Consider the following 27,858-nt stretch of genomic DNA (forward strand, 5'->3'; position numbering starts at 1 on the left):
AATTATTTTTTTTAGATGTAGATGGACATAACATAATGCCCTTTTATTTTTATGTGGTGCTGAGGATGAACCCAGGTCCTGCCCATGCTAGGCGAGTGCTCTACCACTGAACCACAATCCTAGCCCCTAAGTAACTTATTATTGATATGTAATGCCATCATTACCTATTTTTATTCCTCCTACAAGGAATCACAGTTGCTCTGAAACTCATTAATACTGTCATGTGCTGCTTAATGACATCTCCATAAGTGACAGAACACAAATGCAAACAGTATATACCATGTAGCCTAGGTGTGTAACAGGCTATGCCATTTGGATTTGTGTAAGAACATTCTATGCTGTTAGTACAACAATGAAATCACCTGACAATTTCTCAGAATATATACCTTTCTATAATTGATGCATTACTATGATTTTTTAAAAAGCTCACTTTTTCTATTTTTGCTGATGATTTCTGAGTAGTATTTTAAATGACTCCTTAATTTATATACTTCACTAAATTATTTCACCTTGAAATAATTTTGAAGTATCTTAAAACATTGTGAACACAGCATTGTGCTCATTTGAATCAAAGAAGCTACCCAGCAATTAAAGGACCATTTAAAAAAAAATGGGTTATGAATCATGAAAAACTTTTTGAGTTGGTCTACAGTAATCCTGTTGTATAACTTAAAAGAGAAATTTGCCTTTTTCTATTATGATTATACTTCAAAAGCACTATAAAAGAGTTTTGAGAAATAGCTTTAAAAACTTAGTCACTTACATTAGAAATTGGAGTGATTTTCTGCTTTCCCTTTCAACTTCCCCTTCACCCTAGTCTCCTCCAGTACAAATTCTACCTATTCATCTGGACAGTAGTATTGAGGCAAGAGGTCTGATCCAAGTTTGAATGACAGTTCTGTTGCTTAGGTATTTATGCGAAGTGAGTTATTTAACCCATCTGTATCTTGATTTCTTGAAAAAAAATCAGTGTGCAATTAAACAACCAATATGTAGTATTAAGTATGGATATGTAAGAAAAATCAATACTTTTCCCTTTTACAAAGCACAAAGGAAGGTACAACTCCCCCTTTTCCACGTTGCTGTTGATCTGGACTTTCCCCTCTCCCTGAGGGCAGGGGTGACAATGGCCTCTAGCTTTTTTTCCCCTTACATCTATCCCAAACATGGATACAAGTTAATTTCATTCCTTTCTAAGATTTCTGAAAGATGCTTCTGATAATGTTGCTCACTTTTACTCTCCAGAATAACCTACAGAGCTCCCTAAGAGCTTCAACTCTCATTTTCTTCCCCCTAGATGAGATGGCATGGTAGTGGACGGCTGGTCTGTGACCCAGCCCATCTGGGTTGAATTCTAACTGTACTTCTAGTCATATAAAAGTTGCTTAACCTCCCTTTAGTTGCACTTTTCTCACCTATAAAATAGGAACAATGGGGAATATTTCCTAGTTTGTAGTGAGAACTAAGGTAATAAATTTCAACATGATATTATCCTGACAGACAAAATTATAAAATCAATAAATGGTGATTGTTGCGGATTCCTATGCCAAAATAACGATCTTAATTACCTCATAACTTCAGAAACAGGTTTTCAAGATTCTGTGAACCTTTTCAGTTTGGGTATTTGTATAGGTATTTCTTTCCATTCAGGATAGCTTTCATGTAAAAAATGTCTTTCTCGCAATATCTGCCTATTAATTACACCTACTTTGAAAAGTCCCCAATTTCTCCACTTTTTTTCTAGTCCCTTTATTATTGCTTCAATCAAATTTTGTATTGATCACCTGCTATCTATAAGCTCCCTATCTATTTGCTTAACACAAATTTCCTTTATGAATTATCACCAGAAAGTTAGGAATATGCCCAATAAATTTATATATCTGAAATTGAGTAAAAGAATGCTCTTTGAATCTGAATTTTGATGCTTATATATATTTTTTACATTGTAGAGAATGTCATAGTCAGCTTTTTGCTCATTGGAACTATCTTTCTAGTGTTTCTGCTATTTTTAAGTTCCCCAGCTTCTATCAGATAATATTGATTCTATTAAAGGTAGAGATAACTAGTACTGATTAGCAAAGGGACTTATGTACCAATAGTCTTAACTACATGGATGAAAAATCAAAAGCATTGGAACTTAATGATTTAATTAAAGAAATGAACTTAATGGTTTCCTATTATTGAAGAACTGGGCTCAAAGTTTTCTTAAATGAATGAAAAGTCATATCTTTCATCCAAGGTTTATAATGAAATGACTTTCCTTGGTACTGAAGCACTTGTTTAGCCAGATTAGAGGTTAGTTGTCTTTTCTTTTAATTTTTAATAAAGAGCAGATAGTACCGGTTATCCTTTTTACATCTTTGGTTAACCATAGTTACATTTACATATTTCCTTTGGGGTTCCAGTTAATGCAAATAAAACACTTGGAATTCTTCACAGAATTAGTAAGTGGTCATCATGGCTCCTGCCTTGAAGATTTTCTTGTTTTGAATAACAAATCTCTTCCTGAAGATGGTTAGACAGAACTCATTTGCAGTAAGCGGCTATGTACCAGATCTTGGAAGTAATTAGATTGCTTCATAGCTTAGTTTCACAAGCCTACTCAGTATATGGATTCTTAAATAAACAGTAAGAAAATTATATTACAAAGAATGACAACCCACATACATACGTATAATAAAAAATGATTAAAGATGTTATTCTAGTGAGGCAAGATTCCTAAGCATCTACCTACCAGGCTGTACTACATTTTTGTTTCTAAATAAATATCAAGTGAGCTGGCAAAGAGCTTCTTTTGAAACAAAGGAGTACAGGGACACTTTCTTTCCTTCCAAGACTAGTTTGAACTATGTTCACACATTCTTCTTCCTGAAAGAAAAAAAAAAGACACTATTAGTGTCAGGCTGCATTGTAAATATGCTCTAGTGTAGCAGCTTGCTAACAGTGGCAACTCATATTGTTAGCAGCTGTTCACACCTGTGAATAATGCACTGTGAGATGGAGGTTTTCCCCAGCTGGCGTCTCCATAGGTGATAATCCTCATGAGTACAGGGAGTCTCTTTTCATATCCTCATTTTATAAATATGTTGGTCACCCTCCTTTCTCAACCTATCCCTGCAGTTTCTTGAAACCCCAGTTTCTCCCTTGATCTTTTAATTTGTGAGTGCATCATTTAAAATGACATTATTAATGTTTGTGAAAAAATCACATCACAAAACTCTACCCTTTCAGTGAATTTTTAATCATAAATACACTATTACCAGCTATAGGCATGATGCTATACAGTAGTTCTCAAGGACTTACTTATATTATATAACAGAAACTTTTCACCCTTTGACTAATAGCCACTTACTGCTAATCACTATTCCAATGGGATTATTTTAGATTTATATAAATGGAATCTTGTAAATAAGAGAGCAGGATGAAACTTTTAGAGATTATGGATAATTTTATGCCATAAATTGCAGTTATATTTTCATAGCATACAACTTCAAATCCATCAAGTCGTGTCCATTAAATACATACAGCCTTTTATGTCAAACATTCTTTAAGAAAGTGATTTTAAAATGCACATTAAGCTTTGCCAGAGGCATTATTGCAGGGTAGCATTGTCATTCTTTTTGCTTTTTAATGTTACCTGTAAATATCCCTCTATGATTTTGAGTAATCACAAAATGGAGATACTTTTTGGGAGAATCTTTACTTTAAGGACTAGCTAAGTCTTAACTTTTCAAGTCAATGTGGAATAAGGGAATCGTTTACTTAGTGTACTTGGCATCCTTAGCAATTTAAGGCATATTGGCTTGAAATAATTTTATGTTTATTTACTAAAAGAATTTTGCCTTCCAAATCATTTAACTCAATTCTTCAATGCTCAACAGGTTGATAAACTGTGGCTCATAAATTCTACAGTGAGATGGTTATTGTTTACTGTAGAACATTGTTTTTCAAGAAGTAGTCTCTTTTAAGTTCTAATTCATATTCAGATCACCACAGAGATTTTCACTCACTTTACCAAAGCTGTTAAAGGACATTTCTAGATCCTAAAAGGTTGTTAAAGAGCATTTTCTAGATGCAAAAAGCATACACATCAATAACTTGATTTAGAAGGTCGAAAAGCGGAAAAGCAAAATTTAGAATAAAAACTAGATGAATTTTAGAGACTCTGAGTGTAGCTCAGTGGTAGAGCCCGTGCCTGACACGCACAACGTTCTAGATCTATTCCCAGCACTGCAAAATAAAGAAATAAATAAATAAGCTGAACTTTATAACTAATACCAAGCTAGTAACACCTGACATTGAAAATATCTTATAGTATTTAAAGCTTGAATTCCTAACTTGAAAGTTCTAAACTTCTTCAGCCTGCAATTAAAAAAAAAAGTGTGTATTTTAAAAATATGTACTTTAATCTGACATCTTTATGTCACAGGAAATTATAGGAGATTGTGAGTTTGAAGTGATTTTTTTGTGGGTACTTTTTGTATTTTATATTTGATAACATACAAGCATTTAAAAGTAGAATTGTATTGGGCATGTTGAACTAAAAAGTTAACAAAATAAATATTACATTTAGGAAGTATCGGGAGATAGAAGATGTGAAAAATCAATATTTGATGTGGGTATGGATCCCAATAATCCCTTACTCCTGGTGTTCACACCCTGTGTAATCTCTTTCCCTTGAGAATGGTCTGGACCTACTGATTTGCTTCTAATGAACAGAACACTGAAAAAGTGAAGGGAGAACCAGATTACTGAAAATGGTTAAAGCAAATAGAGCAGGTTGATTCGACAATGAGGAAAAGCTAAACCAAAATCTACCTGGACAATAGAGCTTGTAATTTATTCACATATAATTTCTTAGAGCATATTGCTGCCAAATCAAATCACTACAACTGGAAATAAGTTAGAAGTCACTTTATGGTCATTATCATGCATAGTTAATGAGAAAATATTTGAATAATTTTTAGATTCATATTAGTTCCTAATATTTGGGGACCATACAGATATAATGAGTCAGAACCAGCTGAGTATTTCTACCATAAAAAATGTAGTTGTAAACTTGACAAACAACTTTAAAATTCCACTACCACTTACTGAATGCATGTTTTCTACCTGGTATTTATGATACATGATTCCAGGATTAACATAAGATTATATTGTAAATGAAGTCAATGGAGAAAATGTTCATAATTTGATTTGAATTCTCTGTCTCACATATGATAAATGCCAAATCACTATGGTTAACTGATAATCTGTAAGCCCTGCCTCGCCTAAATGTAGAAAATATTGACAACAGTATGAATGGCTTTCTAAAAATTGATTCGAATAGTTATGATCCTTCTTTAATATAGGGAGGTTGAGCTTTGTATGTAATATTTTAACATGACAGTTCTCTAGATGTAATTTGTTCATCATAGATTCTAAGTGGACTAAAAGGCTTAATTCTTAGCTGTTGCCCTTTAAGAACTTTTGGATATAAGCTAAATCAATACAACAGTAGAAAGACATTTTAATAAAAAGTTCTTAGCACTGGAAGTGTGAAAAACTCATTACCTTTCAGGAATTAGATTTTCTTTCTGAATATAATTGGAATGGAAGTATTTTATTTGGCTGTCAACAGCACCATAAACCAGCTATGTAGTCAATTTTGACATCTGTATTTACAGCTGGCTGCTGTTTTGTGGACCTGCACTTTGGATTGAAATATAATCATACCTTCATGTGTTTAGCAAGGACCCTGATCTTTGAATCTGCTTTACAAAACCAAACAGATTGTGATTAGATGAGATTTATGTGGTATTAAAAATTATAAGCACAGCCATAATATCTAGGTAAACTATAGAACAAAAATATTTGCCTAGGAGGCTCATGCAGACCTTTTTATAATTGAGACTGGCTCCCCATGTTCATCTTTTTTCTGGCTACCGCAAGGCTTCAGGCTACATTCTTCCCCTACCTTCTCTCTAATTTGTAGAGTAGGGTGCAGTCTCTTCAGTATCTTATTTCCATCCGATACAAAAACATGGGGCCTTTGAGAATTTTTGCACTTATCACTAAGGGAAAGTAGGTTAAGAAAAACAATAATGTTGCAGGAGGGACAAATTTTCAAGATGCCAGAGTCATTGTACCTGATGTAGTTAGCTACACTCATTGAAAAAAATACTTAGATGCCTTCTGACCATGGGTTAGGCATTTTGCTAGGCACTGAATAAACAAAGATAAGAAGTAGACTTCAAGGACCTCACCACAGAGTGTAGATAACCCAGCGGTTACAACACAAGGTGATCCAGGGCTCGGTGGGAGAGAAACAATGTGTGCTGTCACAGGAGCACATGACTTGTAGATTGATGAACTTGTGGGCAGAGGGGACAGATGTGTATCACACAGAGGAACTAGCAGGGGCAGAAACTTAAAGACAGGAAGGAACAAGGTGAATTTGGGGATTCAAAGGACTTAATGAGCACTGAGACACAGTGGATAGGCATGCACTGTTGGATCACTGCTTCTCGGTGTTCACTTTCTTGACAGCAGCAGCACCACCACTGGAAATTTTATTAAAAATGCACATTCCAAGGCCCCTCCCCACTGATTCAGAAACTGTGATTAAAGTAGACCCCAATTGGTTCTCGAACACACAAGCTTTAGATATTCCTATTCTAGATTATATGAGACCTATAGATTAAGTTCTTGTTCCCTTCAACCTAATGGATTTTAAACAGGAAAATGACAATTGTTGGAGTTGGCTGTCTTTTTTCAATCAGAAGAGCCATCTGCAAGAAGTATGGAGAAGAAGCTAGTGCACATAGAAGCTAATTCACATAGATGAGATGAAAATGGGATGGGCGATGGAGGATAGGGACACAATTGATGAGGTTTAAGAGGTTATTATAGTAATTGGAGTGCAGGTAATGGGACATGAACTGAAAGCTTGTACCAAATAAAGATTTGAAAACTTAAAATAGTTGCTTACTCATTTTTAGATGATTGAGGGAAATTCTACTAACACTGTTGTTCAATTGCATGTGGGCTCGTTGATCACCACCATCTTTCTTACCACCTTTGGTCTCTGATTTTGGTAATGGTCACTGGAAACTTTTCTCCTAAGCATAATTGGGACACACATAAAGTGTGCCTCCTGTGTAAGTGATCAGTTTCATTTCTGGACAAGATGAAGAAATTGGTTAGGTTTCTGTCTCTGGTATCTGGTCAGGATTACATCAGACTGTTTTCCCTCTGGCCTTGATCCAGAATTCCCATTAGAGGTTCAGATTCATTTGAACGAAATTACATCCATAGCAAAGATAATTATTCTCACGGTGTAAATAATAATTCTATTATTTTCCTGACTCTAAAACATAAAAAATTAAGAAATTATTTAGGAGCTCTTCCAGAAGTTCCACATTTGTGGTACTTGCCCAAAGGATGTTTGCTTTTCTTAATATATCTTTAGCATATACTATAATAAAGCACCCTGAGTGAATATTATCTGTTGCATGTGTTAAATATGTAACTGAAATTCAGATGACAATGAAGATAAGGTACAAGAATCACTCAGGCTCCCCAACATTTATTGAGTACTCTATATATTAGGCATGTTGCTTAATATTTTATATGTATTCATATTTAATCCTCAAAGCAACCATATGAAATATTATTGATTTTCATCCTAGCATTATTTTTTACCCTATTGAACAATTTGAAGACTCAAGAGGATAACTGGTCTGTCACTCCTAATATGTAGTTGAGACTGTGCTAGCTTCAGAACAGTCTGGCAAGAAGGCGAGGAAAAATACTCCCCATTTTTCAAAGACCGTTTGAAAAAAGAACTTTCAGGACAGTGTTGATATAGGTGTGGAATCAGATGAATGCTCATGCAGTCTTGATGGGAAAGCAATAGCTGCATCTAGACAGAAGCATAAATACATCCACATCATCTGATCCAGAAACCTCATTTCTAAGATTTCTAGTCTGTGGAAAACATCTGGACTGCAATGAAGAGACATATATGCAGATGTTTTTAAGAAATATTTAAATAGAAAAAATGTGAAATACAGATAATATCTGGCAGTGGGATAGTTTAATGTAGTTATTCCAATGTTAAATAGTATTTACATAAGTATATTTATCTAAATATAAGCTATTTAGATAAATAAAACATAAGCTATTTTTGTAAACATATTAAATGTAGTGTGCAGATGTAATTTCCCTATGAAATGTTAGATATGACAGAAAAGCTAAAACATGTACATCAGATAAAAATGAAAAAAAAAATGCTTGAGCAATTTGAAAAAAAATACACCAAAATGCTAACATAAGAAGTAGGATTATTTGTGATTAAAGCATTTTTATTTGTATTATTTCCCTATTTTTTAGTCTGATTTAACAAAAATCTTTCTTTTAATCAGAAGTAATTACACTGAAATTTTAAAGAAAAGATTGCTAGGTTTTGACATCCATGAAAAAAACATTTACTAACTTATTTGATTTAAAATTTTGGAAAATATTGTAAACAACAAATTACATCTTTACAAGGTACAGTGTAATGTTTTGATACATTTATATATTGTGAATTAATCAACTAAAGATATTTAGGTTATACATTATCTCAAACATTTATCATTTCTTTGTGATGAGAGCAGTCAAAATCTTCTATTTGGGATTATAGAAAGCAGTATTACTTGCTCTGATCACCCCTGTACTCCAGAGCACCAATCCTTACTCCTCCTGTCTAGTTGTGACCATGTGTCCATTATGCAATCTCTTCCCTATCCTGTCCTACCCTCTCTGACCTCTGATAATCAATACCCTGCTTTCTAGATGAGTGAGCTCAGCTTTTTTAAAAATTATGTATGAGTGAAATCATGTGTTATTTTTCTTTATGTGTCTAGCATGGTCTTTCTTGGTCATAATTTGCTTTTATGTTTACATTACTAATATAATTCTCATTCTTTACAACTTGTCCATTATACCTTGAATTATCAAACTCACTACTTTTGGTGTGAACTTGTTCTGCTTAACTTTTAAAATTCTGCCAATTTCCACATCATTTGGGGGAGGTGGCAGGGAGAACAGTAAGAAAAGCCTATTAACCTAGTTTTCTGAGCTAATAATTGAATTTCTCAAAAGAATTAAAACAGAATAATGCCTTTACATAGTATTTTCTATGCTACAGTCATAGTTATCAGAAATTCCCTACATATGATCCTATCTACAGTAATATAATGGTCTAAGAAGTGAGAACTAATATTATTTCCATTTTAAAGATGAGAAAACTGGCAGAGATATTAGTGATTTACCCAGTACTATACTCATCACAAGCAATAAGGCTAAAATTTGAACCCAAGCAAAAACTCCCAAACCCATACCATAATCCAGTGTAATTCATAACCTTTGAGTCTCTATCTGTTCTAAGGGAAGGTGTGAAATTGCTTCTTAGAAAGTGTAGCCTAATGATATAGCATCAGGGAAATCTTTCTGATATCATAGATCTAGGTACTAACTTTCCATCTGAGAGCACTCTAACCTATCCAAACTCTTGGGTCCAGGTAAACTTGGGATGTTTAAGGATAAGTGAAGGATAAATATAGTGAACTTCCTGATGATTTAGGATGAGGTTGATTTTCTATAACATAGATATTGTATGAGTAGAATATGAAAGCACATCAATTATATAATAAAATGATGGACTTCAAAAAACTTTTCTAAACACTGTGAGAGAAAGTGCCAGACCTCCCCGAGGTAGAGGTTCCTCTCCTTTGCTATTAGGCACGGAAAATACTTCACTTGCAAAGTTTTCAAGTATGGATTTAAGTGAATGAATGCTTGTAATACTTCAACAGTTATAAGGATTAAAAAATAGAGATAAAATAATACCAAATTAAACCACAAAGGTCATCAAACCTATTGGACAGATGAGGAAACTGGGAACTAGAGAAAGTCAGTGATGCTAAGGTTTTTAAGTTGGTTAGGGCGTGACTGCAATCACTTCTTGGATCTTTGTATTCTTAGAACTTTGTCAAGCTGACTCCAGGTTACTAAGAAACAGGCAGTATAGCAAATACTGTGTCATATTTTTGTCTTAAAAATTAAAAATATATTTCATGTCTGTGAATGAGCAGATTACTCAGCTAGGATCAGGTGAGAGACATAATCAGATGAACTGCAAAATGTGAAAGCAGGTCCAAGTTATATTCCCATGAAATCATATAGAGTAGTCTGTGGCTGAGTGTTTTGTTACTATTGGACTTTGCAATCTTGTCTTTATATATACTAACTCTTGAAGGAATCATGGTATTTTGTTTCCTTTTCTCTGCTGATCACCCTTTCCCATGAATACAGAGTGAAAGTAATGGTTTTCTTGAGAAGAGAACCAGTTGCCTGATTCCAAACCCAGTCTATGTCCTAACTCAGACAATGTCACTACAACAAATATATCTGTCACTCTCTGACTTAGGTCAGGTCAATTTATCTGGGGTTTCATATTGCTCAACTATGATGTGTGTATGCTTAAAAATTGAAGCAGTGAAACTATTCATTTGAATATCTCTAGGCTTGAGAATTTCTGGCTCTAAGGACATTGGATAGATGAAGTCAATAGACAAAGTTGGACCAACATTTTACTTCTAGATGTCTCTTGTTTGGTGAGGCAGATGTTACCTCTTAGAATGATTTTATTAGTTTCATTTTTCTGACCTTGGAAGAAATAATATGATTAATACAACCAAATAATCTGCCTCTGAAAAAAATTAAGCTTATTTTTATTAGGTGTTGAGGCTATGTTTGGATACATTGGCAGAAATGATAATTTGCAATTGATCTAGAATATCATTAGTGAAAGATCAGATGATTAACAGTCCAAATTAGCTAATCTAAGTTCTAAGATAATCAAGTTAATCATAAAGAGGCCACTTCTTAAATTCTCCTTTTGCTATATAAATACAGTCTTTTGTATAATGCTAATTTAATTCTGTCTTTACACATTTTCCACTTGGTTTTGATTGGTTAAATAAGAATGAAAGACAAAGAGTAAATAAAATTGAATGGAATAAAGAGCCCTGAGCCTTAATATTCTTAAACATTGTTAATATAATTGAATACCTTCCTTATGAAGTACTTGAACTTATAAAACATTAAGTGGGAACTATACCTATTACAGAGTAATTTTAGGGTGCATGAAATTTGAGTAAAAATTGAATGTGCTATGATTATTGTAGGTGGAAAGTGTTAGACTAAGTGAAAATAGATAAAACATTATTAGATCTTTCATTTAGCATGGAATTTAGGAAGCATATTAAAATTGATTGTATATAAATTTCCTTGGAACTGTAATTAAAGAGTCTATTTCTCTTAGGTTATCTGGTATCCATTCTCTTCCTAGGAATAAAAATAACATCACACAGTTCCATTTACTTATAGGAGAACACTTAAACCAGACTATATCAATTGACTCATTAAAAACAACTCAACTGTTAATTATAAACTTTCCCCCAATTCTGTTTCTCTTAGTATTTCCCTTGAATATTTAGAGATATCATTTAATTTCTGTTTGAAAATTTTATTCCACAAAGTAATTACCAAATATTTTTGTCTTCTTATTTCCAAAATACAGAAGAAAGTGTTTTTTCATTGTCAAACATAAATTTGAAACAATTTTAGAATCCTAACTTCTGTTTATATTAACAGTAATTATCTTTAACTTAGGTATCACTGTTACATTGTTTGTATTTGCATTGTTGTATAAAATTATTATTATCACAATCATGTAAAAAATAACTGTACAGAATATTTTTTTATTTATATCACCATGTAATCATTTTAAGCAACTATTTTTTTAACTGTTTACTGAATAGGTAGGTCATAATAATAGTCTGTTCTGCTTTGAGATAATAATTAAATCAAAAGTCTTTGCTTGGAATGGTGGTGGTATTACTAACAATTATATGAAATTTTAGTAAAGAAGAAAACTGAGTTTGATTCTTAGAATGCCAAATTGTTCCTGCTCTTGTGTTTTATTGATGGTCAACATTATTCAGAGTTATCATGCAACCTTTGCTAAAAAGTGTGGCTCTTTCTTTCTTTTGTGTAATTCATCTAATAATAACCAAGTAAATAAATGGTTAAATTGTATGATATATATATATATATTTTTTGATATATATATTATTAATCAATGTTATTTCATTGAAATGTGTTTTGAATTACCTTTTTAAAATGTATTGAACTTTTATTATGGGAGTATGCAAGTGAAAATAAGCTATGACACAGAAACATCTACATTTCATAAACATAACTTACCAAATCATTGTTAAATAAGTTATTTTTTGTCTCAATTTTTAAATATTATTTGAAACCCATCCCTTAATTGCTTTTGTAAACTGGGCAGCAGTAACACTCCTTGGAAGTTATTATACTCTGTGAAAAGACATCTCTCCTCATGAATTAATCCAAGTCTGAAATGAAATTATAAGGGAAAAAAATCCTACAGTAGCATTCAAGTTCAAAGGCATCTTTAAAGATTAGGATGCTACACTTATACCTCCCATGGACTTAGACACAATTTTAATTTGGTAAACTGATTAAGAAAACCAACATGGTACATCAACATCTTCATCTGTATTGATGAAACAACCTAACTTTAAGCAAAACAGGCAATATATTTTATTAAATGATTTAGGATTAACAGAATGTATCATTTTGCCTGATTTCTCAAGAGCAATGCCAAAACCTAACCTGCTTATTCTTCCACATAAAGAGATTGTTACAAAAAGTATAACAGAAGTGAAACCATAAATCTGAAACTTTAAAGTTTTCTAAGTCACAAACATGATTAATAGGAAAATATCGGGGACACATATTGTTTTCAAGTCTACTGAAAATATCTTGGCTTCAGAATTTAAAAAAACAAATACATTAGACGAGTACTGACTCATGCATTATGATTCAAATGTAGGTTCTTAGTCCAATTAACTAGCTGAGTAAGTTACAGTTTATAATTATAATTTTTGCCTGCCTAGCAATGTTTGCTATCTCCATTTGTTCTGGACTGTTAATTACAGTTCTCTGCATCTGTATTCTTGCTACAGCAGTAAGAGGCAGTCTTATTTCTTAACTGTGTTAAGTTTTCCTAAAACTCCCCCGATCATGTCCATCCTACTCCCCAAATCAACTATCATTGATACTACTTTCAGTTTTCTGTTGACAATTTTATCAATTATTAACAGACACTGGTAATACTGACCCGTTTGTTGAAATAGGATTTCCTTTTCCCTTTTCTTCTACATCATTAACTATGTAGAAGACAGGGAACAGAAAAATGCATCCAATCACGAGGAAATAAACAAATAGATATGAAATATTCTCATTTTTCTCTGTTCTCTTCTACAACTAAATCATAATAATGGTACAGTTAAGACAATTTTAAGTAATGCTGTAAAAGTATCCTCAGTAAGACAGTAAATACATATTTAGCTGGAGTTGAAACAGCATACTTCTGCTATCATGAAGTATAGAAATAAAATGATGGGCTGGGGATATGGCTCAAGCGGTAGCGCGCTCGCCTGGCATGCGTGCGGCCGGGGTTCGATCCTCAGCACCACATACAAACAAAGATGTTGTGTCCGCCGAAAACTAAAAAATAAATATTAAAAATTCTCTCTCTCCCTCTCACTCTCTCTTTAAAAAAAAAAAAAAGAAAGAAAGAAAATGATAGTATTATCTTAAAGGTGAGATAGGTATGATTTGGAGGATACTTGTTATTTTCTCTACCAAAGGTGATTCTGTATGGTCAATTTAATGTAATCTAAAAAATTAATTAATAAAGCACACAAATTTAAAGCTATTTTGTGTCAATTACAGCTTAAATTAATATATTTTCAAGTTAGATAAAAGTATTTTAGATTTATTGATTTTACCACATACTTAGGTGTGTACTATTAGAATATACAGTAAAGTTCAGTGCATTAGTTTTTGTTTGCTTTTTTGTTCGACGAATGAGATATACTGGTGGTTCTGATCTTGGGCTTGGAAATGACATCTCATATCAATGTACTCTGCCTTGTTAGAATTTCGTATCATGACTGGCTAATTGGAAACTTCTACTTGATAGCAGGTTAGAGTTTAATTTAAATTTTTAGGCATTAACTTAGTTTTGATTAAGACTCTGTGAAATATGTTACCATGGATTAATCTACAAAAGATGTGACCAACCGGCTCTATAGGGAACAAAAGGCCTTCAGCCATGTAAACAAACAAACAAACAAACAAAACACTTTAGAATTGCCCTTGGACCCTATTAACTTAATGGGAATATGCACAGAGTCAGCTTTTCCTTGGCATCATTGAAAAGTAAAACTGTATTTGGTGCCTTTTGTTTAGAAAGGTATGACTTCTTTATCCCAAGATGTTCACTGAGTCACTATTCATCAAAAGCACCTCAGAAATCAAGACATTACAGAAAGCTATGTTCATCCAAATGGGTCTATATCCAATTGTCCCAGCCCTATTTTCTACAAGTGTCATCATTAATAATAATGATCCTGATTATAAGTAATATATATTTTTTTAGTTCTGTGTATTCTGGATTAGTAAAACCCTGTTGACTTGTTATTCTCTCTTTTGCAGTTTACATTGGAGACATATTCTAGGTTGTTTTGTCAAAACAAATATATAGACATAAGCATTCTATATATTTTCTAAAAATAAGGTCTTTTGAAATGAACTAAAATTCAATGGTTTTTGGTTTTGTTTTTGGTACTGGGAATTGAACTCGGGGCATTCGACCACTGAGCCATATCCCCAGCCCTATTTTGTATTTTTTTAGAATTAGGGTCTCACTGTGTTGCTTAGCACCACGCTTTTGCTGAGGCTGGCATTGAACTCTCCATCCTCCTGCCTCAGCCTCCCGAGCCGCTAGGATTACAGGTATATGCCACCTCTCCTAGCTCAATATGCTCTTGATTCTCAACCAATTCCTGTTTATTTTTGGAAAACTGAGGTCAATGATGATTTAAGTGAATCTATTTTAATCAGAATGTTTGATTTGTTTTTTATTTTAAAATGTGTTTTTATAAAAGTGTTACAGGAGAGTGGGGAGCAAAAGCTCCAAACCTTGGTTCTTGTGTTCGATGAAAGAAAATTTAAAGTCAGACATGAAAAGCCAAGGAAGATAATTTTCTTATGAGTGAGAGAAAAGTAAGACTCAAGGAAAGAACACTCTCAAGAGAGTGGGGGTGGGGGTCGTCTCTGAGCAGAAAACAGGAAAGGAATCAGTGCTGCTTCCAAATTTATTATTGTTTTACATTTGCCTTGAAAGTTGGGGTCCATTTAATGCAATCTTCACCAATCAGATTCTCATCTCCTCTGTCATGTTGTACTGGGGAGTTTTTAACCATAGTTGGTCCTCTCCAGAATTGTCATGGTGACCATCCTGTTCAGGGGAACTTCATCCACAAGCCTATCTTATGTAAACATGGGTATCGGAGTCAGTGACTTTACCCACTTTAATTTACCTGTGCTACTAAAGAAATTTTCCCTTCTGAAATACATTGAGAAAATATGACCATATATCCTAACTTTACAGTGACCTCAGTAGACCCTGTCAGGAGTAAGCTCCATTGATCTTTTCTTCTTGACATATTTCTTAATTGGCTCCCTTGGCTTCCACCTGTTTATTCTCAGGGTTAGTATACCTGTTGTTCTGCAAGTTACTTCATTGTTCATTAAAGGCAATTCAGAGAAACCCTATGACCCTGCTATGTTGTTGGTTCATATTTCACAGCTCCTTACTAAGTCTACAACCTAACAGAGCCATTGAATGAAAGGTGTGTGTTTAGGAGCCATGTCCATTGCTAATGTGATACATTAAGTCAATTTACTTCTTTTAACTTTAATTTCATCTTTGAGGTAAAATAAAGGGTTTTACTTTGATCCTAAGTTTGCTTAAGTGTTCAATTAATTCTTATCTTACATCTGGTGGGGGAAAAAGCCCTTCTACATCCTATAGATGAGGAGGTGAAGTAATAAGAAAAAAATCAGACAAATGTAAAATTACTACTGTGTTACAATTAGAGAGTAGCATAGTGGCATATTAATGAATAAGAACTATGCCCCCCACAAAAAAAGACAATTGCAAAGGTATTAACCAGAGAAGGCAGGGGCTTGATATTTCTGGTAGAAAATAGAAAAATAGAAAGAGGATGTACAATAAGAGTATCCTTTCTCTGAAACTATCCATTGTCTGCAGAAAATGGATTTTGTGTTTGCAATGAAATCCAACACTAGAATCAACTCAAATTGGACTGTCTATGGTTTACTGTGAGCTCTTTCAATAGCATTTAGAAGAATATCATAGGGGAAAAATTCACAAATTCTAGGCATGGTTGCATTTTGATGCATTTGGTGTAGGGTTCTTGGTAAGCTTCATACTGATTAGTAAAAAGCTATTCTTCCTTACTTCTCTCTTGAATCTGGCTCTGATCAGCATGTCTAAGCCTTTTTCTGAAGTTTGAGGAGAGGGTTAAGCATGGAGGATGAGGTTTTCTTATCTTTGTGATAGTTCTTCTCAGCTTAGTAAGCATTTGGAGAACCTATTAGATGCCAAGCACTGTGTGGGGAATAAAGAATATAGAGACAATTAAGACAGAGTTCCAGATTTAATGAACTCAATGTGCAGTTGTCTGGCAACTTTAATCATGCCCCAGTTTGTAGAATTTGAGAAAATACAGAAACACTTAGTTTTGACTTTTAGAAAGAATCAAGGAAAACAATATGGAATAGTTATTTATAAAATAAGATTTAATTTCAAATGGAATAATATAGTGATGCTTGTGTTTATCAAGAGAATTAGAATTTCCTCTGGAAATTCTACTAGCAGGCACTATCAATCCAAGTTTTAGTATGGCTAAAAATTTTAACATTGAACTTAGCATTTTAAGTTAGTGAATGCCATAAAAATTACTATCTGATGTAATACATGTGTTTATTAATTAAATTTAGTCACTCTATGTTATATATATATGTATATATCAAAGCTCTTTGCATATAATGTATATAAACATATATATAGAGATATATATATGTACATCTTTACATATATGTATACATGTGTTTATTATATGTAAAGATGTATTTTATGTCAATTGAAAACAAATAGGTAGCAGGGTATGTTGGTATATGCCAATAATGCTACTCAGGTGGCTGAGGTAGGAAGATCCCAAGTTCAGGGCTAGCCTCAGCAACTTCATGATGCCCTAAGTAACTTAGCCAGACTCTATCTCAAAATTTAAAAATAAATAAATAAAAAGGGTGGGGAAGGTAGTTCAGGGTAAAGTGCCCCTGAGTTCAATCCCTATTACCCCCCCCCCCCAAAAAAAAACGTATATAATGTTTAGATGGAGTAAAAGTTATTAGGCTTTCTTATCCCTGGAAGGAAGTTTTTGGTTGAATCATTAAATGTTAAGGAAGCACACACACTAAGTTAAGTTTTAGGAAGCACATTAAGTGTAAATGCCCTGAGGTTGAATCAGGTCTTCCTCTAGAAAACTCTGTGTTATAGCAAAGGAAAGTTCTTTCACCCAATTTTCTTTTAGTTCTTTTCTCATCACGATTCCTTAAACCTGTGTATCCTTACTCTTCCAAAACAAACAACAACAACAAAAAAAACAAACAAACACATATGCAGGAAGAAAAGGGGGCCAGACCTGGCCTTTCTTAGAGGAATCCAGCCACCACTCTGTTCTGTTGAGCTCTGACTTTTAAATGGTAACATGATCAGAAAGTTAACTTTTAATGTTGAAATGGCAGTTTTGTGGTGCTTTTGCAGGCCAGGCAGCTTTGCTTTATGTAAGACAAACAAGACCTAATTTAAGAGCACTCACTGAGGGTCTTTTGGGAATTTGAGCAATAGCTCTGATGGCATGAGGAAGGGGTCATGCTGTGGTCAGAAATGCTTGATCCCCTTTCAAGTAAAGGCAACCAGGCAACTCCATGAACGTAGAAAAATGTGAATGTTGCTGGTGCGTGGCCTTACTGTATGATCAGTGAGAGTTCACTAGAAGGCAGTCTCAAAGCCTTCCAGTCATAACCACAACTGATAGAAAATTAGGATAAGAAATATATCCATGAGAGGGGCACTCAGAAAAGGGAAAGATATTTTGCATATTGTAATAAATTTTTAAATTATCGGGTGGAATTACTTTTTAAAAGGAAATTTCATGCCATCCAATTTCTCCTAATTATCTCGCTTAAACATAGAGGCCAAATTCATTTGTCCACAGTCTCTAATGTTCATTTTCATGTGAAAATGGGCATCGGGAAAGTAAGCTTATTAGTACAAACTACATCATTTCTCCCTGATTCCTTGGTCGTATACATCATTTGGGGCATATGGAATGACTCCCTTTCCTTCAAACTATATTGCTTCTTATTGTGCTAATGTTTCTTAGAGTAATTCCATCAGATTTGGCAGTTATTATTTTAATTTTTCATGTCTATTTTCATTAACTTATTCTACTCAGAGACTTTATATGTCTATTTATTCTTCCTTAGTATTCAGTTTTTCTTGAGTTCATATCATAAATTAAAACACGTCTGCATCTCTAGTAACAACAGAATAGGAATGAAGGTGTGTGTTTCTGGCTGTCCCTCCTACATAATGTTTCTGTTTGCTCCTGGGAGTTCAGCAACTTCAAATGACTGGTGTCACAGAACACCTGATTTACTGTTTAATTCCACAGGCTTGAAATCTACTACAGCCACCTTTCTGCCTATGTAGTCTTCTTTGGGTCATATTTAATATTTGTGGATTAGTTTAAATAAAAGTGAATGCATAGAAAACTTTGAACTTTGCAATGCCACAGTTTAGGTACCAAAAAATAATAAGATTCAGGTATGAGAAATTATAGTACCAGATCTCCTAATATCTTAATACCCTTCTATTGGAGCTGGAAATATAACAATCAATTTGGTCATTCTTCAAATGACCTCCACCTGATCTCCTTGAAGGAAATCTCTATATTTTTTTTGTTGTTGTTGTTGTTTTGCCTACCCAGGATCCCCATCTCTTGTTTTGATTGTAGCACTTTCTTGACATCTCCCATTCATGCAGATGTGGTCCTGATGGAGCTGTTATCTAAGGTGCTGTCATTCCCAGTGAAAGTGTAATCCAGTGATTCAAGCTCGGCCACTCAGATTCTCTTCCCTCCCAATCCGAGTCTTAAACAGTGAGACACAAGGGCAGGTAACAACTGGCACTGCATTTTTCCTTAAAGTGATTGTCCATTGACTTATGCTACCTTGTACTCAGAATCTTCTTGCTTCCTGTCTTTCCATAGCCATTGTTTAGTTTTCCTGTGATAATGAGTCATGCAGTAACCTGTCAATAAATCCATTTTATTTTTGCTTGAAGTAAAATTGTGTTCATTTTCTTAAATTTCTGTTGCTTATAACCAAAGAATTGTCAGTATCAGGACAGTTTCAGGAAACCCAACAGACTGGAAACTTTTCTAATCGGCTTTTTTTTTTTTTTTTTTGAAAAAAACCATCCGGCAAATTATATTTTTGAAATCTCTAAATTTACCTTTCCAGTAAGTGCTTGGACTGAGCACAAATCATGATTCAGAAGTTCAGAGAGGGTGAGGTATCTGCAGGTATCTCTTGGATGCTTCTCATGTTGTATATGTTATACAGTCTGCTGTATGAAGTCCTGTGGAACCTCTTCCTCTGTTACTGTCATGTGTCTTCGCTAATGGAAGTCCTATCCCAGCTCTCTCTAACTGTGCTTCTCCATGAATCTCCAATTTGTTTATTCCTATTGTCACCAACCCTGTTTGCTCTGGCTCCTTGTCCATTTCCCAGTTTGGTGAAATTTTCAAGATAGTTTGCATAATGTTTGTTATTTTTTCAACATAGCTTACGTAGCATTTGTTATTTAACAGGAGAGCTTGATGTTCTTTTAGAGTAGACCTGCTACTAGCTCTTCGACAAAGCTCCCTTTCTTTACCCTAGAGGGCAGGACAGAACACTCTATGTGGAAGCAAATTCTCCCAATTTCCCAATTTTAGTTTCATATCTTTTTTAAGTTTTGGCTTTCCTCGAGCATCTCTACAAAGTTACTGTATATAAACAAATATAGGCATAGAATTTCTTCATCTCTATGTCAAACATGCTTGTCATGAGGAAAAGGTGCCTGTGGGCAGGATTTGCATACCCATGAATTCTTTGGGATTTTATGCAATATTTGATGAGATATAGACTTTTATAAGAAGAGTCTGAGATTTTATTGGATGCTTGGTGTTTCGTGACTCTTAAAGTATAAACATAAAAGGACTTATAGACTTCTCTTCTGTGCTGTGAATTATTCATTGTCTGAGTTCATACTGAGAAAGAATGAATTTCTACTTGGACCTGAGGTCACTTCAAATCATCAGACTAGAACTGAGCAGCCATCGAGGGATCACACACTGGGTTTCTGTTATGCTGACAACTCAAATCATGGTACCACTATGGTAGACAAGTAGCCTGGGGCAATGAGAACAATCCTATCCATGCTGCTACTCAAGCATTTTTTTCAGGAGTGCAAATAAAGGATCTTGTTTTTGCCAAGTGGCTGCTTGAGGAATGCAGGATTTCTATTTGAGCTCACTAGATTATATATGAAAATAACATTTTTCTGCCATTATAGGACATGTATCTTGAGTTGTTTGCTGGTACAAGGGATGGTTTTGTTTCAGATACTTACTTTTTTTTTTTTTGGCAACACTCCCTTAGGATTTAGAAAATGCATTGCATTTGAAGTTGGAAGATCTGAAATTAATTTCAACTTCACTAATTTGATGGTGGTGTAGCTTTGGATGAATCACATAAGCTCTCTGAGATTTAATTTCTTAGTCTGTAAAATGGGAGTAATGATACTATCTACATCCCACAGTTCCTCTGATCATCAAATGAAATGATGCACATGCTCAATAAAATGTCTTGCTGACTCATTACCAGCAGATGTTATGCCATGTATTTTGAAGTAATGAGTCAAGTATTGAATTGGAGTCCTTGTCCTTATCTTTCTTTAACTGACAAGCTGATTACCAGTCCCTAATGCCTGGCTCATAAATCAGCTGTAAGATTATTCACATAGATATGTCTTTCAAAAGATGGGTGCTTTTGAAATCTAATCATTAGAAAGATTCACCTTTGAGAGAGAGATGGATTTTTCAGGATGAGGGACAGCCAGTTTTCAGTTATGCTTAAGTTTTTTTTTTTTACCAATCTCAATTTCTAAAATTCTTAACTTCAAACAAATCACCATGTTGGTTCTAGTACATCCGCTTCTAAAGCAGGAAGAAAAGTGAGACTCACTGGGTGCCTTGAGGTCCCAATCCCTGTTTTGTGCTGGGTACTTTTGTTGAGCAATCTCACTCTAGCCTCACTATGCTCTAATTTTCTCACCCCAACATTTGCCCGATAGAGCCTTTTGATTTTTACTTTTGTCGTCTTCTTCCAGTGCCATCCAGTTAGACATAAAGAAGAAGATGAGGAAATTTTAAAATATGTATCACAGTACCTGCCCTGCATGCCACACAATATCAGTGAAAGTTTAATTCGATAGCATGAAGAAAGAAAGAAAAAAAAGAAAGAAAGGAAGGAAGGAAGGAAGGAAGAAATATAGAAAGAAAGAGTTCCCCAGTAGTTCACCGTTGACATTTTTGTATAAAACTAGAATGTGGTTGTGCAATATGCTCAGGAGAGCTGTATGGTCAACACTGCCCAGTTACTGTGTCGCTGTCGGAGTTTATAGAGTCCTTTAACCCCTCTGAGAGGGTGTGACCTAATCTATAGAGCAACAGCCTGTGTCAGGTCTAAATTGTTGCCTAGTCGTTGAATCATCATCGGGTTCCAGGCCTTGGCCTATGTAGGCCCGTTATAAAAACAACATCTTCAAATGCAGTCCTCTAATCCTTGAACCTCTTCTCTCTGTCATGTGGATAAAATTATGAAAGCAGGAATGTTTGTAGAGCACTTGAAAGAGCTTTGTTTTTACCCTGCTAATTGTGAAATGGTGGTTGAACAATATGAAAACAGTCATTTAAAATGGTTGTGACTTAAATATGTACCCAGAATTTAGAATTGATATTTTGTGCTGCATGTTCAGTGAAAGTATTTCTAGATGCATGTGTTGTTAATAATTAAAATAAAGAAAAGAAATAGAAATGATTACAAATTATTTAGCAAAACTGAGTTCCTTGTATATAGGCTTTTTGTTTGTTTGTTTGTTTGCTTTTTTTTTGTAAAGTGGAGCCCCAACAGGATGAAAAAAAAGGTGCCTCCAGTTATTTCTGTATATGGGCCCCATCACGCAAGCCATAGAATTTTCCTTAGTTATTCTACTTTTATTTTTCTATCTGGGTTTTAAAGGTACAAAGTATCTGATTAGCTGGCACAGACATTTTGAAGCACCAACTATGTGGAAAGAATTCAGAATAGGGTGAAAGAGATTTTTCAGGTCTTTTGTCATTCACAAAGCAGATACATTTGGGCTAAATGAGGTATCTGAAGAAGACACATGTATTGGAATTCTTGTGTACTTGCTTGTAATTCTTGCTTGTACCTGTATTTTTTTTTTAAAAAAGTGTGAGCTTTCTGTAAAACTCTTTCATCTTTGGTTGGCTTATTTTGTATCATGAGCACAATGTTTCAGAGATGGATAATCCTCTGTTGCAGTTAAAGACATGGTCAGTACCACTCTGTGGGATCTTAATTCAACTTTTATACTAGTTTTTTAAGGGCTTATCCCTCTATAGGTCATGAAGTATCTGGTTCAGTACAAATATAGTCCTGTCACTCTACTCCCCCCACCAAGAAGATAAGTGGAATAGCCAGAATGATGCTGGATGGAGCACCCTGGATGATGAAGGACAGAGCTTCTTCATTTACACCAACCAAGGTCTTCTGCTTGGCCATGAACACTTTGGAGGGTTTTTTCCTCTATAGCCTGTCTTGCTTTGTCAATAATGACATCTTTTTTTTCTGTTCCATGATATAAAAGAGTAAAGCTAGAAATATGTAATTGTTAGCTTTAAATATCTCTTTTTCTAAAGAAAATAATGAAGAATCAGTAGCTTCATGGTTAATTGAGCTGAGGAGTCTGAGAACCTAGATTCAAATTCAAATTCTATCGTAGCCATTTGCTGTGTGACCTTGTTGTTCCCCATCTGTAAAATAGACATGATGACAAGAAATACCCATAGGTAAAAGATTAAGTGAGACAGTGCATGGAAAACTTTTAGTTTAGACCTGGAAGATAGTTAATGCCCAAGAAAACTAGTCCTCGATACTACTAGTATACATTTATCACAAGAGGGGTAACTACCACATAATGTGACTATTTACCATTAGGTTTTACTTCTGTATGAAAAATAATGTACATATGGTCTGCCTTAGTACATAGAGATTGTTTTCATGATGATACTGAAAAAAATTATTTTAGCTGGAAAGAATGCTGGGCAAGGGTGTGGCTACACTATGTGTTAACTCCAAGTTATCAAAAGATGTGTGCAACACTGTATTATTTTGGCATCTACATAAAAATCAACAGTTTACATTGAAGTCATCCTGTTTGTCTTGTCAGGGTGACTTTAAAAAAGCAAAAATTTTAAATATTTTCCACATCTGAATGATCGGGATCATGCTTGTGGATCTGGCCAACATAACAAATTCTTCTTATAATAGGTCTTTCTCAAATAGCAGAAAACTGTCTCAGACTTTACATACTGTTATTATTTAGCTCTTTTTATTCCCATCCAATTCTGTTCCTTTCATTCAATGTGAATGAAAAGCATTAAAATTTGCTCTTACAGATCTCTCCCAAACTGAGCAAATTAGAAGGCATTTAATCTATCGCACATAAGAGTGGAAGCAGGAGAAGGGGGAAATGAGTTGTTTTTAAATCTCATTTTATTATGACATTATCCCAACAGTGTTGCTGTTGGTTCTATTGATCCCAGCTGACTTCCTGGCTGTGTGGTGACCACAGAATGTAATCTAGAGGGCATTGCAGATTTAAAATGACTTTCCGGAGTGCCCAAGCTAAAATTGTTGATGCTACATGACAACTGCTATTATTTCTGTGCCAGCCAAATATAAAAGAACATTAATATTCATTAGTAATGTTACAGCTGGTGACTTCTTAACAACATTGTAATGGTTTGAATAGTTATTTCAAACAGTTACTTGAAATATTCACACAATAAGCCCTGATTGACACAATGCATTAAAGAAGCCAAGTAACACCAAGGGGAAAATATGTATGCATTTACACTAGGCTAAGTAAATAAGTATTTCAGAAATACAGTTCATTTTATAGGACCAAGCTCTGTGCAAAGAGTGGTTGATTTTTTAATGAGTTAAATGAGTAAATCACCATGGTAGAATTCTGGCACAGAGATTCAAATCTCAATTTTGTCATTTAAGTTCAGTGTCACACTGTTTGATTGTACAAATCAGGCATTGTGTCATAAGTGCATCTTTAGAGGCAGTTGTAAAGATAAAAAATGAGATAAGCAATGATAATAAATGAGATGATATATGTATATATATATAAGATGGCACCATACCTTCTGACCATCAAAAATGAACTGCACATCATTTTGGGTTTTGTGTATACACATCACCTCATCTTGTTAGGGAGGTACTTTCATCTCAATTTTATAGACGGGAAAAACCAAAGGCAAGGAGGCATTCAAGTCATTTGTACACCTCTGGGCAATGAGAAATCCTACTGTTAAGGTATAAGTCTAATTGTTAGTACTCTTTGAATTTTGGTTAAGATGAAGTATCATGGTGAATGTCATTCAAGGCAAAGCAGGGTAAGAGGTCTAAAATTTGCTTTGAAGAGTTCTCTCTTTCACTGTGGTATAATCCTAAGGTGCAGCAAATCCATGGGGTGGTGTGTTAGTTTCATGTTACAAAACAAAATGCTTGATGCAGGTTAACTTATAAATAGAGGTGTTTATGTGTATGTTGTTTGTTTGTTTTGGCTCATAATTCTGGAGTTTCAGTCCAAGATTGGGTGGCCCCATTGCTTTGGGAATCTGGTGAAAGTGGCACATCACAGTGAAGCATGTGTCTGAGTGAGTGCTCATATTAAGAGCCAGAAAGCAGAGAGAATGAACTGCTGGAGATTCCATGATCTCCTTTGAGGGTGTGTTCCCAGTGAGCTAAGGACCTTCCATGAGCCCCCACCTCCCAGAGTTCTACAGCATCTCCCAATACTGGCTCCCTGGAGATAAAACATTTAACATGTGGACCTTTGAGGAATACTGTCTGTATTCACACTGAAGTAAGTAGTCTGCAGTACTAGGAGAGCATTTAGACTTTGTGTTCTGAGAAAGTTAGATAGGCCAAATTTCCTTCTGTTTATTCTAAACATGATGTATAAGAAGAAAAATGGTTATTTGCTCTTTTCCCCTTTCTTTCTTTTAGAATTTACCAATATTATAATTTTTAAATAGACACAATTGTATATATTTTCCTGTACAATATGACATTATGAAAATTATACATTATGATTGGCTCCTTAGAGCTAATTAGCATGTACATTACCTCACTTGTGGTGAAAATACTTAAACTCATTTTTCAGGGTGAAAATACTTAAGCTCAGCCCTCTTAGTGATTTTCAATTAATGATTATCATTAACTACAGCAATCATGTTATACAATAGATATTTTAACTTATTCCTGACATCTAACAGATTTTGAATCCTTCAACATCCAACTCCCCAGTCTCTGATAAATACCATTCTACTTTCTGCTTCAATTAGCTCAATTTGTTTTTTAGATTTCATATGTGAAATCATGAAGTGTTTGTCTTGTATGTCTGGCTTCTTTCATTTAACATAATTTCTTCAAGTTTCATCCAAGCTGTCATAAGTGACCAGGGTTTTGTTGTCATTTTTAAGGCTGAATAGTATTCCACTGTGTTTATGTACCACATTTTCTTTATGCATTCATTTGTTTATGGAAACTTAAGTTGATTCCATATCATGATCATTGTGGAAAATGCCACAATCAATGTGGAAGTGCATTCTTTGTTCATTCTATTGTCAGGGAGTCAAACTCTTCCAAACCTGAGTAAATCTGTAAAGAGACTTCTTAACATGATTTTATTTCTAGTTCTGTGTCTCTAAACTGTTGTTGGGAGAATGAAGTTATTATATATAGTAACTTTTCTCCATGACACTTTTTATATTGTTCTCAACTTGCTAAATCATTTGTCACAGGAAGATACTAATACTAAAAGATACAAGCCCATTCTGACACCCAAAATAATTGAGTCTATCTATAATTCTTGATGCCATATACAAAGAACATTTCCTATGTTGACCTTAAAATTATTAAATTCAGTGAGTGAACTATAGTATTGAAAGTATTTTTAAAGAAATACATCTCTCTTAAAATACTGAAAGATAGGCATTTGTATTTCTTTTAACAGGTAGTTATGTAATATGGCATAAGCAATGAGAGGACAGACTATGTGTTTGTTGACAGTTCTTTCACTATTGTTACAGAGCTGACAAATTAATTGGGTCAAAAGTCTAGGAATTTTGTTTCCCTAGCAACCTGTAAGATTTTCTTCTACAAGCTTATTGTGTTGTCTTTTGTATATTAAAGGATTCTGAAGCTTTCCCCATCAGGCACCCATTCTCTTGAGTTTTTCCAGTAATTCAGTTGGCATTCATGATTATGTGTCATGCCCCTAAACATGTGAAGTTAAAGTAACAATGCCTCCTCATACTGTCTTTTTCATAGACCCTGTGCATATAGCCAATCTAATTTGCTCCTTATAACTACCATGTGAAAGTATGTGTATTGTCATTCTCAATTTACAGAAGCAGAAATAAAAGCCAAAAGAAATCTACATGGGCTTTGCCAGACACTAAAATCAGACTTTTGGTAAGACTTATTTCAATCCCTGTGAACCTCAGCTGCCTTATATTAGAACAATTTCTACCTCATTTATATGCTTCCAAGACTTAAATTCAAAAACTAATTTAAGATGATGGCACAGTACTTTAAAAAGCAATATCTTACAAATCTTTCTTGTTTCTTTATTCAAGAAATGTTTATTGTTCCAGGCACAGTAGCACGCATGTGTAATTTTAGTAGCTCAGGAGGTTGAGGAAGGAGAATCACAAGTTTAAAGCTAGCCTCAGCAATTTAGTGAGGCCCTAGGCAACTTAGCAATACCCTCTCTCAAAAAAAAATAAATAAATAAGAAGGGCTACAGATGTGGCTCAGTGCTTATGCACCCCTGGGATCAATCCCCGGTTTAAAAAAAAAAGATAGAAAAGAAATGTTTATTGGAGCTGGGAGTGGTAGTGCATGCCTATAACCCCAGCAATTTGAGAAGCAGAAGCAGTACGGTTATAAATTCAAGGCCAGACATAGCAATCTAAGTGACACCCTACCTCAAAAATAAAATAAATAAAAGGGGCTATGATGTAGCTTAGGGGTAAAATTCCCCTGTGTTTGATCCCAAGTTAAAAAAGAATTACTGGGCAGCTTAGGAAATTTATGATGTGCAAAGGATAAACCAGGATAGTTTCTTCTGCCCAAATGGAGATTATAGTCTGGTGGGGAGTCAATACAAGGTAAAGTTAGGACTTGAATTTTAGACTTTTTGCTCCAAATACAGTAAATCATTTGGCAAATGAGTGAACATGTTAGATTGTGTACATTCATATATTGCACACTGATACATATATATATATATATATATATATATATATATATATATGTATATATATATACACATATATACACACATACATATCAGTGCAAATATATATACATATATATCAGTGCAAATAT

At 34.3% G+C, this 27,858-nt stretch overlaps 1 protein-coding gene across 2 annotated transcripts in view; it reads left to right on the top strand.

The window, feature by feature from the left end:
* Positions 1–27,858, top strand: part of Prkg1 (protein kinase cGMP-dependent 1) — a 1,193,620-nt gene that overhangs the window by 465,089 nt on the left and 700,673 nt on the right. The window lies entirely within an intron of this gene.

The sequence above is a fragment of the Marmota flaviventris genome, chromosome 4 (genome assembly GCF_047511675.1).
Source record: "Marmota flaviventris isolate mMarFla1 chromosome 4, mMarFla1.hap1, whole genome shotgun sequence".
Classification (NCBI taxonomy): Eukaryota; Metazoa; Chordata; class Mammalia; order Rodentia; family Sciuridae; genus Marmota; species Marmota flaviventris.